The 14,303-nt window shown below is 43.1% G+C and overlaps 1 long non-coding RNA gene across 2 annotated transcripts; it reads right to left on the bottom strand.

The window, feature by feature from the left end:
* Positions 1-7,765: 7,765 nt before the first annotated feature.
* LOC308656930 lies at positions 7,766-13,306 on the bottom strand. Of its 2 annotated transcripts, XR_014023800.1 has the most exons (4): positions 13,173-13,306; positions 12,463-12,549; positions 8,454-10,065; positions 7,766-7,917 (listed from the first exon to the last, which is right to left on the bottom strand). It is a non-coding gene; the product is annotated as an uncharacterized lncRNA (long non-coding RNA). The 2 variants fall into 2 exon arrangements; XR_014023801.1 differs by lacking the exon at positions 7,766-7,917 and having other exon boundaries at positions 8,192-10,065.
* Positions 13,307-14,303: the final 997 nt, after the last annotated feature.

The following is a 14,303-nucleotide window of genomic DNA, read 5'->3' as shown; positions in this document are numbered from 1 at the left end:
GGACCTGTGGGTGAGGCTGAGCTTGTACCCAGCATTGGCCAATTGCCCGTAGGGACGGGTGAGATGAACATACCAACACATGTTATCAAAATGACTTACAGCCGTAGTTACCTGTCACACCTACGATGCTGCCAGCCAGGGTCCATACTGATTTATATAAACTCTGATACCATTCCTTTGTCTCACACCTTCCTCAAAGGTCTATTTGCCCCAAGGTAAATAAAATGGGAAAACTTGGTTAGACAAGGGACAAAGAAAGTGAGAAAGGCTTAGTAGAATCACCAGATTGAATAAAAGCATATTAATAATTTTTATTTCTGGAGCCTGGGGGCCATTTTCCTATTTCATACAAGTTCAGATCATTACAAAGCCAATATTTCCTGAAAAATTGCAGAGAGCTCTGCAAAATATCAAAGAGTTGAGGATCTGGTCCTTGTTTTACTTGAAGTGAAATCCAAGTAGATAAATATTAAGTTTCTCCAAGGAAACTTAATCATCTTAAACTGATTGACAGGAAAAAAGAATTTGCCATGGCAGCCTTACTTAGAAACCCCATGAAATGCCGTAATCCTTTAGGAATAAAGTTATCTGGATTGATATTGTTTTAGATGGCAGATATTCTAGATATTCTAGAATGTCCCTTTCTTCTGAAAAGGGTAGTGGGGAGAAGCACAGGGCAGGGAGTTCTCCAACATGGAGCCTCGGCCCCGAGTGGCCTTGCCTTGCTTGCCTGTTCATAGCAGCTACATCTGCCCCTGGGATTCTGAGAGCTCTATTATCTGTCCTCTGCCTTATTCCCAACACCTACTTCCTCACTAAATCTAATCTGTTTTAGGTCCCATCTCTAGAATCCATCACTTCATCTTCACAAGTTTAATCACCTGCTAGTCCCCGACGGGGGTCCTGCCTGGCCCCAGTTCCTCACACCGTCTTGTAGTGATCATGTTCGGCTCACAGATCTTCTTTGCCTTCTTTTGCTATGAAATAACCACAAACTTCTTCCCTGCTATTGAAAGCCTTCCATAGTCTGGCCTGTCTGCCATATTACTAGAGACTCCTTCTCTCAAAAAGTGATGTGAATGACATCCAGGCTTGGTAGTACATACCTGTAATCCCAGCAACTTGGGAGGCTGAGGCAGGAGGATTGCAAGTTGGAGACCAATCTTAGCAATTGATTAAGGCCCTCCCTCAGCAATTTCCAAAAAAAAAAAATATGTAACTGAAATTTATTAAATTAGCCATTTCTTGCCAAGTGCAGTGGCACACATCTATAATCCCAGTTATTCAGGAGTTTAAGGAAGGAGGATCATCCTGGTCAGATTAGCAGGACCCTGTCTGTTATGATATTATGTGTCCCCCAAAAGCTCATGAGTGTGACAAAGCAAGGACATTCAGAGATGAAATAATTGGGTTATGACAGCTTTAACCCTATCAGTGAATGAATCCCCTGGTGGGATTAACTGAAGGCAGGTAGGGTGTGGCTGGAGGAGGTGGGCTTTGGGAGTGGGCCCTTGGGTATATATTGTGTATCTGGCAAGTGGAGTCCCTTTCTCTCTCTGCTTCCTGACCTGCTTCCCTCTCTCACGCCCTCTGCCATGATGTTCTGCCTCACCTTGAGCCTGGAGAAATGGAGTTGGCTGTCTATGGCCTGAGACCTCTGAAACTGTGAGCCTCAAAATAAACTCCTTCCTCTAAAATTGTCACTGCTCACGCTGGCACAGGCCTTCAAGAGAGCAACAGACTGGAGCAATGCTTTTCCATCAACATTCTAATCAGAAATATTTGTCTGAACCAACTGGTTTATCCATCTCTGTGAGCACAAAAACAGAAAGTTTCCAAATCCAAAGGTAGCATCCTATGGAAGCAGAAGAAGGAAAAGAATTCCCTGTCACCAAAATGAGTCCTCATAACTGACCCACAGAATGTAGTCCTGTGATTTCCTAGAATTCCAAGAAAAAGACCCAGACTTCCCACATTCTTGCAACACAGGCAGCTTTGAGAAACAGATGCATCGGCCCAGCATACAAAGCTTTCTAAGACTGAAGTTCCAAGCTTGGTAGGGAAGAAGCTGTGAAATATGCATGACATTAGGAATGCAGTTCTTCCAGGTGCTAAATGAGTGCTTTTTGACCCTTCTGAAGTTCCTGATTTATAAAATAGAGATAATGGGAATTAACTTGTAGGATACATTGTAAGAAAGATTTACACAGAAAATCACTCCAACAAAGTAAGTAGTCAATGAATTTAAAAGGCATTTCAATAGCAAAGCCATATCATCTCACACACACATGTGCATGTACACACACACACACATACACACACACACACACTCACACACTCATTCATACACACAACCAATATATTAAAATTATAAACAGAAATTTAATACATGTGCATGTAATTATGATTAGATGTGTTCCAAATTAGCTAAAATCATTACAGAATATGTGATCTGAAATAATTAACTACTTTTGAAAACGTATTTGAAATATAATAGTGTCAAAACTCCTAATGTAATGTTCTCAAGAAATTCTGGATTTTTTTTTCATTAGAAAACAAAGTTATATGTCTGGGGATATATCTCAGTTTGTCTGAACCAACTGATTCATCCACCTAGCCTAGCATGTGATTGGTTCTGGGTTCAATTCCCAGCCCAGCACTATAAAAGGAAAAAAAAAGAATGAAAGAAAGACAAGAGAAAAGAAACCCTACTGTTTGTAAATGCTGATACCTATCTTTTCTGAATCATTTCCCCTCATTTGAGGAAACTATGAGAAGAAAAACTTATCCTTTCTTCATAGTTTCTGAGGATTTTATTCCCCAGAACCCAAAGATTCATTTTACAAAAGAGATAATGAAAGATTCTTAACAAAGAAAGTAGAATGTATCATGATGTAAGATATAAATTTCCATATTTTCCACATAGCAAAAAAAAACTCTACCTCAATCCCAGAAAATGGCCTTAGAGGAAAAATATAAAGCTTAGCATCCAGCATATTTTTATTCAACTTTATTTAGCAATACTAAGCATTTTCTGCTGATAAGGGTATTACCTATGTATTATCTAGAAGAATTTGCAAATTATTTTGCTGAAGTTAAGAACTTATTAAAGGTAGTGGCAATCATGCTCTTAGAATAGCAGGCACTAAAATCAAAGTGCAAATTGCCTTAGACTTCAGCTTCAAAAATACCCATTGGTAAATGAAAGAGATTATTAGTAGCAAATCTTTTTTAGAATAAAAGGATTATAGTTACTAATTTCTATAAAAATTACTACTCTCTCTCTCTCTCTCTTGCCAAATTAATCCCTGAGAGACTTGAAACCAAAGGGAAGGAGTGATTCTAAAATAGCTATATTAGCATAAATATGCCACATATATATTTTTTGTCAAATTTTCATGATTACTGGAAGAGAGAAGAAAAACAAGTCAGTGGAGAGAAGCAGAGTACTTGGGAATTGGGGTCTGGATTCCTATTCTGAATCTAGACAAGCCAAATTATAAAAATATTTCCAACAGAATTAATATGATACAAATAAAATGCAGAGATAGAAATAAAATTGCTAAGATAAAAGTGCTTTAAGACGGGGGTGTAGCTCAATGGTGGAATGCTTTCCCAATAAGCACAAGGCCCTGGGTTTGACCCTCAGCACCTCAAAATTAAAAAAGCTTTATAATGTTTGATTTTTTAATTAAAAGAACTGGATTAACACAAAGCATATTTTAATATTGAATATTTTCTTCCACATATAGGTATCTGGATCTGACACTGAGAAGCCCTTCCATAAATGTTTGTAGGAAGAGTGGATCACCCTAGTTCAAATATGGAAGGGCACAAAAGGCACCATTTCCCCATCACTTCACCTACAGAATCTCATTCGTTTCTTAGGACAACCCGAGATTTTAAACTGTGAGTGAATAGAGTGAGAGAGAGAATCAGGAACCACCCCAACAACACACACACCTAGAAACAGCCCGGCTCTGAGCGACCCTGGAACTCTGGTAAAGGAAAGAGATTATTAGCAGCAAATCTTTTTAGTAGCCCTTTCCCTCACTCCAGGGACAGCACAGTTCTCCCCCAGAACCCAGTTCTGCAAGATGGCCCCCAACCACCACCCTCGCCTCCAACTAAGGGAATCCAGGGACTTACCTACATTGCCTTCACTCCTTTCTAAAATCAGGGAGACAAGAGGCAGCTGTGGTGTGGTAAGGAAAGCACTGGGCTTGGAATCAAGTAATATTGATTTCGTTCCCAGATCTGAAAAGTATTTTCTGACCCAAATCACTTACCCATCCTTTCATTACACCAGTTTGCTCTCTTGTAAAATGGGTCTGATACTAACTCCCAGGGTCAGTATGAGACAAGCCAGTCAGTGTGTGCTACCACCATCTAACAGGGCACACAGGATCCAGGAGATGCAACATTAAAACATTTTTAAAGAAGGTAAACTCCAAATCAGTAGCCGTTCCTTCTGGGTGAGCCCGTGCTGTGCCGTAAGCAGTCCTCCTTCCCCACAATGAAGCCTTCAGCACCGACAGTCATGGCACAGAAATGGAGTGAGGAGGAAAGAGAGAAGGGTGGACAGGGCAGCCATGATCACAACACCCATCCAGAGGGGTGAGCCCCAGACTGTGCAACTCCTCTGCTGGTGAAAATAAAACAGCCATTAGAGATGCTTTAAAGTATAGGGGAGGATTGTGTAGGTTACATGCAAATACTATTCCATTTCATAAAATGGACTAGAGCACCCTCAAAGTTTGGTGTCTGTGGAGGGACCTGAAGCCAGTCCTACACAGATACTGAGGGATAATATATATATATATATTACATATATATTATATATAATGATATATACACATACATATATGTATACAGCTCACTTTAGTAAAATCTCTTTCTCTCCAATCTCTGAATGGAGTTCTTCTGCCTACTGGGACCAACTAACACCAAGTATTTTTTCAAAATTAATCTATTCTTTAATCTAAAATCTAAATATTACTTAGGAGAATACTTCTTAATTTCTACAAGTTAAGACTCTATCAATATTGTATTTTTGATTGACTTTAGACTTGTAGAGACTCACAAAAATTTGACTCTTATGCTTGTCTACTCAAAGGTGTTAGAGGATGTTCTCTGCCAAGATGAGAAAGTAGACCAAGCAAGAGGAATAGTGGGATCCAGAAGACGGGGGAAACAGCAGTCAGGAGGCAAGGAGACTTCCCTGATGAGTGAAAGAGAAAGTCCTTAGATGACAGTGGTGTCATCCAGAATGGAGCAAAAGAATAAGGGGCCACCAAAAGCTCTATAAATGATATATTTGCTGATATATCTGGCTGCATTCAGAGAGGTTTTATAGGTCTTTTTGAAGAGTAGGGAAAAATATGAGTGACAGGTACCTCCATAACTAAGCAAATGAAAAAAAAATAAACAATGATAAACTAAAAGAAAAGTGGAATAAATTGTCATGAAAAAATTAATATAGAATATAACATGGCTCGGGGCTGGGGTTATCGTTTAGTGATTGAGTGCTTGCCTCACGTGCGTGAGGCACTGGGTTCGATCCTTAGCACCACATAAAATAAATAAATAAAACAAAGGGGGAAAAAAGAATATAACATGGCTCACCTGTGAGTGGTGTTTATACAACAATAATAATATGAACACTGAATATGGATTTAAACAAAAACTGGAAGTTGGATGGGAGGGAAGAGAAGGCAGAAGCTGCACACATGGAGGTCTCCCTCCGAAGGAGAATGCTAACCTACCGTCCATGCACTGGTCAGTGGAAAATGGTACAATGAGCATATCATCTGGGAACAAGGAGGTCAACATCAAAAGAAATAGCTCACAAAATTGAAAGTGGTTTATGCTAAGAAGCAAGAGCTCCGAGTGTAGGGGAGAAAGGCAGAGAACTGCTGTGTTATCATTATTGTTGAAGGCTCTATGATTCTGTTTGGCTTATTAAATTATGTAAATATGCTATTTTGATATGAAGATGAATGTATAAAATGGAAGAGTAAGAAAACTAAGCCACTCAGCTTTCCCTCACAGATAACTGGCAACGAAACAACAAAATTGTTCTGGGAAAAGGAAATCCATTGACACCGTAATATGAACTATGTAAATGAATAGGCTCCTGTTTCTAAATCTCAGTGGTCTCCTCATTCAGGGTTTCCCAAGAGGCTCTTTGGTACTCAGAAGAGAGGAGAGCCACCTAACTCTTGCCCTCAAAAGTATCAGAGGCCTTGCTTCATTCATCCCAGCCAAGATGTCACGCTGGAGATTAATAATACCAATGTTCAGTATATTCCAAGTACCAAGCCATTATACATGTTATTAAATCTTTTTCAAATTTGATAATATGCTGCCTGAAATTTAAGAGCAGTTTTATTCTGTTTCTCGTAGCAAGTTAATTTTTGCCTTAGTCATTCTCCCTCCCACACTGGATGCTTCCTCAGTGTTGTGGGGGAGGTTCCATAGCATATATCTGGAAGCTTGTCCTAAGCACAACAAACCAATTAGCTGCTAAGAAACACACTGCAGCGTTCTCTTTCCATTTTTGTTGACTCACATTCTGTGTGTTAATAGCAGCCCAGCCACACAGAGAGCACCCACTGTGTGTCAGGACCCCAGCTGCCTCAGCTACTGCACAGACCCTGCGGGGCCTCCCTAAGGGTACAGAAACCAAGCACCAGCCCTGCTGGAGGCGGAAGCCTGTGGACCATTAAAAAGGTAAAGCCACAGGTGTAAACACCTGGGGAATGGATCACAGCGAAAAGGACTATCTTCACTGATGGTGGCCATTCTGTTGACAAGTTAGAGGCCCCTTCATACAAATGTTCTAATTTTTTTCTGAGAATTCACATAAAGTTTGACCACACAACCTGGAAGAAAATGTAGGGCCTCTTATTCAGAGATTTCCAAGTGCCAGGTGGAGGCCTCCAGAGCTGTGTGGAGAGACTGCAGGGCCTCTGTGGCCCAGGGGAAGTGGGCAGTCAGATCATGTGACACAGGAGTCCCTGAGTGGTTTCTTTTCCCATCACTTTTTACATGGGAGAGCAAAGCCTCGGGCAGGTGGAAGGAGCTCACCCATGCCACCTAGCCAGCAGGTGGCAAAGTAGGGCCCAGAGCCAGGCCTGATCCCACCTCCTCCTGGACACCACCTGCTGTTTTCCTGCCTTTCTTAGGTGCTTTCTACTTATGGAGACTAAACTTGGACCCTTTCTAGAGAATTATGGAGATACTACTCTGCATTCTCCCCAAGGAAAGAAGTTTGATAAATGATTGAAATATCCACTTTTCTCTACTAAAACGTACACTACATTTTTTCTCTGAGTAAAATGTGAAAACACTTATTTTACTGAGCCATTTATATGCACCATTTTTCTTCTGAAAAGCTTCCCTTCTCCTACATCCGTTGCTTGGGAAACCTCGGGAGATATAATGAAATACTGATTGCCCCCACTCTTGTCTTCCCTCTATTCGAATGATCCTACAACTTCACAATGATTTCTGTTGAGCAAGTCCCAATCCAGAAAGGTTCCTACATTTTTTAAAGATACCATTGGCTGGAATGTGCACCAGCCTTTCAGCACATTAACTCCTGTGTTCTAGGTCTTCTGGTGGAACATCAGAGTGCAGCAAGAAGGTGGACTTGCTAGCCTGAGAGGGGACCTTCTGATTTCCCAGAGGGCAGCTGCAAGTGGATGGCAGTGGTTATAAATCAGACTTGGGTCCTTGGGAGGGAGGAGGAACCATGTGGAGGTCCACAGGAAGGGTACAAGTCAGGCTCCTAGAGATACCGAGGGCTGCTTACCCTTCATAGCACATCCCTGGGTTGAGTGCAGACACTTTCCTGACTGGGCCAGATTGAAACCAAGAGTGGTGCTGCCAGTTCAAAATAGCAGGAGTGATGTTCTGCTGAAATATGTTCTGAGTTTAGAATCAGAAGAACCTAAGCTCAGCTTCCCCATGGCCTACCAACTCAGTGGTCTCCGATAATTTAATCAGACTTGGCCCAGTTTTCTCATTCACTGGAGGTAAGTAAGGACAATCTTTTTATTGATATTGCGAGGATTCCAACAGGTCATTCCTCTTAAATGCCAACATGTGCCTGTGGATCCTACAAGAATGCCAAATCTCTTTCTTCCTTGAGGAGAAGAGATAAAGAGCAGCCATTGGTGTTGCCAAGGAGATGTGGGGCCGATTTTCCAATAAGACTCAAGAGGCACTTGGGAAACCACTCACCACAGATGGGCATCATGACAAGGACCCATCAAGGAAGTTGGAGCAGTAAAGCCATCAAGTTCAGATGGCAGAGAACAGAAGGGGTCGTCTGCTTTTCTATGGCTGCCTCAGAAGCCCCCTAAAGCCAAGCCATAGAACATCCAGCGGGTTATTATTTCTCAGGATTCTGCAGCTGGAGCTCATCTGGGGAGGCCTCTGGGTCTCACCTGGAGTCTTGTGTGGTTCTGTCACCTGGTGGCCAAGTGGGCATCATATGGAGGCTGTACTTGGAAGCGAGAATGATGGGGCCTCTCTCCCTCTCCTCCTGCATGGTTCTCCCACGGGAAGGTTGGATTTCTTACCTGACAGCTCAGATCTTCCCTAAAGCAGGCATTTCTGGAGAAGGAGGCAGAAGGTTCCAGGCTTTCTTAACACCTCAACTCAAAGCCCGAGGCCCAGACTTGCTCCCTATTTTACGGTAGAGCAGATCCCAGGCCCAGTCCACCCCCATCAGGGGGGCAGAAAAGCTGTCCAGGGAACTTTAGAGACTTCTGCCCAGCAGTCCAGGTGGCTGATGTCCACTCGGTAGCCACAATTGTGCACACAGGACATTTTCAATAAATAAATGTCAAGTGGCTGAATGAATACGTAAATGACTTCTCTTATTCTAGCTTACTTTTTTTTTTTTTTTTTTTTAGTTCTTAGTGCGATAAAATTGAGGAGAATTAACTCTGTGGCTGGCTCACCTGCAGCGGCTGCTTTGCAATTGCTGTCAGGCTCACTGTGATGCTAACTTGGGAGATTTTCTACACCCCTTGAACACAACAGTGCCGACGTGTCCCTTGCAAGTTTCCACCAGAAACACTGCTGATTTTACTGCATGATATTTTAAGAGTGAATACAGTTTGAAGATCACAACCAACTTGGAATTTGGAATTTGATGGTTCTGTTCAAAATACTTCTATCTATTCCTCCAGGGCCCTCTAAGAGGAAGGAGCCCACTTTCCTTACTCCCCAACCCCAGGTAACCAGCCAAGGTTCACCCTAGAAAATAGGCCAGCTGGGGGGAGCCTGTGATTTCAGGCCTGGGGAAGGAGGCACACCCCATATCTGTGGTTCTCCCACCTCCTCTCTGCGAAAGCACACACTGCACCAAGGGAAAGCCGGCTTACAAGGACAGAGGGGGCAGGATCCTCCCCAGGAGATGCAGTTACACTGGGAAGGGAAGATGATATGGATGGTTCCTGCCAGTTCTTAGGGAAAGACAATCTCTCTCCCATTTTCTGTCTCTCCCCTCACCATAAAACTGTAAACTCTACAGCCTAATGTCCACAAGGCCTCAATGGTCCTTCCTACCTTTCCAGGCTTCTATTTACAAGATACAGACACACACTCAACAAATATTTGTAGAAGACATAAATGCACAAATGACACCATCCATTTTCCCTCTAAAAAAACAAAGCCTTCTCAGCCATGCCAAAGGGCATCCTATGGTCAGCAATAAAAGGAAGTCCAGCACTTTTCCACTCGGCCCTTTTCCAGCCGGTAGCCCCTCCCTCCGCCGGGCGTGTCCAGCTCCATGAAGTTTCACCACTGACACTCCACTCATTCCTCATGGTCTGGTTGTAAATGTCCAGTCTACCAGCAAGTCTTCCCTAGTCTCTGCATCTGTAAAGGATTCTTTTCTTCCAGGTCACCCAATCCGTTCACCATTACTTCTAAAATAATAACTCTACACCTGGTGTTTTTAATAATTTGACCCCATGTGCTGAATGGTGGATCGGGCACCAGGGACTCAATTCAGAATGAGGTGAAGTCCTGGTCTCCAGAGTTCAGGCTCTAGGAGAGAAAGGGAGGCTTTTCAACAGTCAGATAGGGTCTAATAGGTGCACAACAAGATAAACATTGGGTGCAGAGTGCAGCACAGAGGAAGGAAGGAAGGATTTTGGAGGAAAAGCAGACATCAGACTGTAAGAAGCGGTGACACTGGGGGAGAGGCATGGAAGGAAGCTGTGCCACACACACCACAACACCAGGCTGCAATTCCACCTGCCAGACAGGCCATAGACATCCACAAAAGGGTCAGTGACAACCTTCAGATTTGTCTTGGGAACCTGAAATTCATCTGCCAGGGTTTAAGCAGAGGAATGCCTCGTTTCCAATTCATCTTTGTAATACTAGGATTAACCAACACAGGGCTGGAAATCACAATTACCACATGGGCATACAGTGAGTGCTTCCTGTATACTGTGGCAGTCACTGCACATTGCATTAGTCAGCAGGTGCTCAATAAAAGTGTATTCGGCTCTGGGTTAGTTCTCTCCATTAAATTAAAGGGAATTAAAGCCCCATCCCATCCAAACAGGGTGAAAATAGAAACCAGCATTGGAGCTTTAACAGAGAGACTTGGAAAATTACAAGTCTAGAGAAATATTGTAATGAAAAAAGATCAGAATGAAGGAGAGGATTTGATTATGTCTCAGCTAAAGGCCAAACCAGATAGGCTTGGGCAATGAAAAAGGAGAGATGACTCTTTAAGTGGCAAAAGAGTTAGAGAGGATTTTATAAACACTTTAAGGGAGAAAAGGATAAACCACAAAGAAAAATGGGTCTCCTAATAAATGACTAGGAAAAGAGAATTAACAATAAATGAGAACAGATGAAATATTGAACTCATCTTTTGCAAGAAAAATGAGAGGAAATAACTTAGATTCTTAGCAAGTAATAAAAATCTTGCAAAATACTTAATAGGGGTAGAAATCTAGGGAGAAGACAGTCATTAAGTTGAATTCATCATTTTTAAATAGACAGCCCACAGCCCTCACAAGGTATCTCCAGGAGGGATCAGCTCCGGGTTAGTTCTCTCCTTCTTCAGTTATGGCTCCTAAAACACTGACCTAAGGACACAACAAATAGTCTTAGGAACTGTGGTGCCACACGGGGGTGCAGGCCCTAGGCAGCGCAGCCCTGAGCTGGGGTCTTGAGACACCGTCTGCCAACAGAGCATCCCTGAGCTCCATGAGTCTCTCTGACACGGCTCCAATTTCTGAACCCCAGTTTCCTTTCCTCCACAAATTGGCAGCCCTGATTAAGGCAGCCATAAATTGTTTTTCCCTACTAACCTTTGCATTTCTCATCTTTTGTATTCCTGATATTGTCTGTAAAAGGAAGTAACGGGAGGAGGAGAGAGAAATACTATATGAATATGTATGTACATATATTATGCATTATATGTTATAATATATAATATATATACTAATATATATAATACATAATATATATAACATTATATATAATATAATATTTTTAATATATATATTAAAATATATAGGATTCTATCTGCATAAACTTTCGAAAATGGTCTGCAACATTACTGTGAACCTGGGAATTCTGCCTCCTTGAGTCCTTGCTGATTACAATGATGATCAACATGAGGCTCAAAGTTGCTGAAAACTGAGGCTCTGGAAGGCTGGGGAAGGGCAGGGTGTAGACCAGGAAGCAAGAGGCTGTGAGGAGAGCAACCCAGATTGGAGTCAGGAGCTAAGCAGCCAGAAAAGCATGATCCCAAAGCCACAGAACCTAGGGGAAGGGTCACGAAGAAGAGAATCCTTACTGGAGTAAATTAGCTGTTCTGAGGAAAGAAGTGAAGTAGGAGTTTATGTCAGAGGACCAAAGGAATAGAGGGTCACATGGTCAAGAACCGGTCCTGAAAGGGAGGCAAAGAGAAGCCAGGAAGTCACAGTGGCAACCAAGGACAAAGGCCAGTTCCAGTGAAAATCAGCTTTTGTCCAAGACACTGTTGATGAACGTGCCAATGAGTGAATAAATGAGTGTGCAAACACACCAGGCCGTCTCAACACAGTCCTGGTCTTGCCTAAAAAATAAGGGTGATCACTGTATTTTACAAGTTCTTTTCTAGTGATGGCGTAACCTCTTGAGGACTATACGGGCAAAGCCAAGTGCAGATGACTAAATCCAGTCACTACAGCCACATGCAATGTCACAATCCTGGATCCAAACCTTTTTATTTATTTATTCATTTTAACTTGTGGAACAAGCTCTAAAAATCATAGAAACCAGAAACTGGTGAAGTTCTATGAAAGCATGTCTTTCTCCCAGAGTGGATTAGAGCCTCATGTGTGGGAAGACGTGCCCCAGGTGACAGAATGAGCTGACGCAGCCACTTGGGGAAAAGCTGCTTCAGCGTGACAGTCACCACTTTGAAAGAGTACCTACCGTGTAGTTGGTGTACAGTTGGAATCCACCAGAGGCGAGGCTTATGAATAGGTGGGCAAGACCACCATCCTCAGAGCCAGCTTCTCACTAAGATGGAAATGAAGCACTGGGAGGAAAATGTCACCTTGTACAAAAATCACAGAGCTGTTTTTATAAATGCAAACTAGTGATCAAAATCATGGTTTCAAAGGAATTGAGAGAAGAAGTCAACGCTGGAGGTCAACACTGACTCAATGCTGAGAAAACCAAGGTTCGGGGGAGAACTCCTGTCGCCTGTGGCATGGTCACATCTGATGGGATGGTAGGCAGTTGGCAGCCAGGAGGACAGAGCCACTCACTGCCCAGGAGATCCGGGGCAGGGCTGGCCACCACCTGCAGGGGGCAGCTGAGCTTCAACTCATTAGGTTGGGTCAGGCTCCCCCTCCTGGACGCTCCAAGAAAAGTGGGCATTTCTCCATCTCTGCCTTAACTTTGCTTTATAATCCTATGTACTTTCCTCTAGAGCAGGAGCTCTATAAAGACAAGGACTGTGTCCCAGTAAATGGTGTGACAGTAGTGAGTATTCGACAGATGTTTGTTGAATAAATAAATGCACTAAGTGAAGATTCCAAAAACAGGCTATCAAAGACCCCAGGCTGCAGTAGTGAAACCAGAGCCCTGAAACTTCCTGAAGATCCCCCCTGCTCTCATGCCACCCAGCACCCACCTACCTCAGCTTCTGGGGAGCTGGTGGCCCTGCTGTCCTCTCTGTGGGCTCCTCAGGGAATCAGGGAGGAATCCAACAGCCTGGCGGTCACGAAACAAGCAAACCAACATCCAAACCGCAGACCCATGTATCTGCCTCCTCCATTCATCTTGAACTCAGTGGCACATTGGGAAAGTGACTCAGCTGAAGTGCTTGAAATCTGGGGATATTAAATGACACCGGTCCTAATGAGAGCAATGCAGACTGCACGTGACTCATGCATGTTCTGGGGGAGGGGAGGGTGGAAAGATGATGATCGCAGAGCAGGTGGCCATCTGCTCCCTGGAATGCCTTTAAAACTCAAGTCTTGAAGAGACCCAAAGCCCATTTCCCCAAGGAGCTTTGTCTGAGGACTCATCAGAAGAGTTCTGTCTCTAAACTCCCAAGGCACGTTCCTCCCTGACCACCTTTGTCAGAGTGAGTTCACACGCTGATGGGTTTGCATGTGAAGACTGTGAGCTTCCTGAGGGCAGGGAAAACTCTAGCCCTTCTTACCACCTGCTCCCAAACGTGGTTTCTAGAACAGTCGACCCTCCAGGCATGTGAGTAGCGGCCACAGCAGTAACACTCAGCTGCTCTTGGTGGAAGCCCTGGGATTCTGTCAGGGCTGTGCACAGTTTCCATCTTCCTGTTTCATGTAATCCTAAAAGCAACTCTAAACAGTGAGTGCTCATCATCTCTATGTTGCAGGCTTAGCCTCTTACAGGTGAGAAACTCCAAGAAAAGACATGCAAGATCAAAATAGCTCGTGTAGGAGAGGCCGAGCCAGGTTCATGCTCAGTCTCATTGTCACCAGATCTGTTACAGGCATGTGCCATCTGTCACCAGATGGCACATGCCTGTAATCCCAGGACTCTGGAGGCTGAGGCAAGAGGATTGCAAGTTCAAAGTTAGCCTCAGCAACCTTGTGAGGCCCTCAAAAACATAGTGAGACCCTGTCTTTAAATAAAATATAAAATAAGGACTGTAGCTACAATGGTTAAGCACCTCTGGGTTCAATACATGGCAGCTCGCAAAAAAATAAATAAAAATAAATAAAGAAGTTAAATATTTGACTGATCAATGAGTACCGAGGCTAATAGAATGGAAATTGTTT

Source organism: Spermophilus citellus (assembly GCF_964194105.1).
Source record: "Spermophilus citellus genome assembly, chromosome: 1".
Taxonomy (NCBI): domain Eukaryota; kingdom Metazoa; phylum Chordata; class Mammalia; order Rodentia; family Sciuridae; genus Spermophilus; species Spermophilus citellus.
This window is presented reverse-complemented; position numbering and strand designations above follow the sequence as displayed.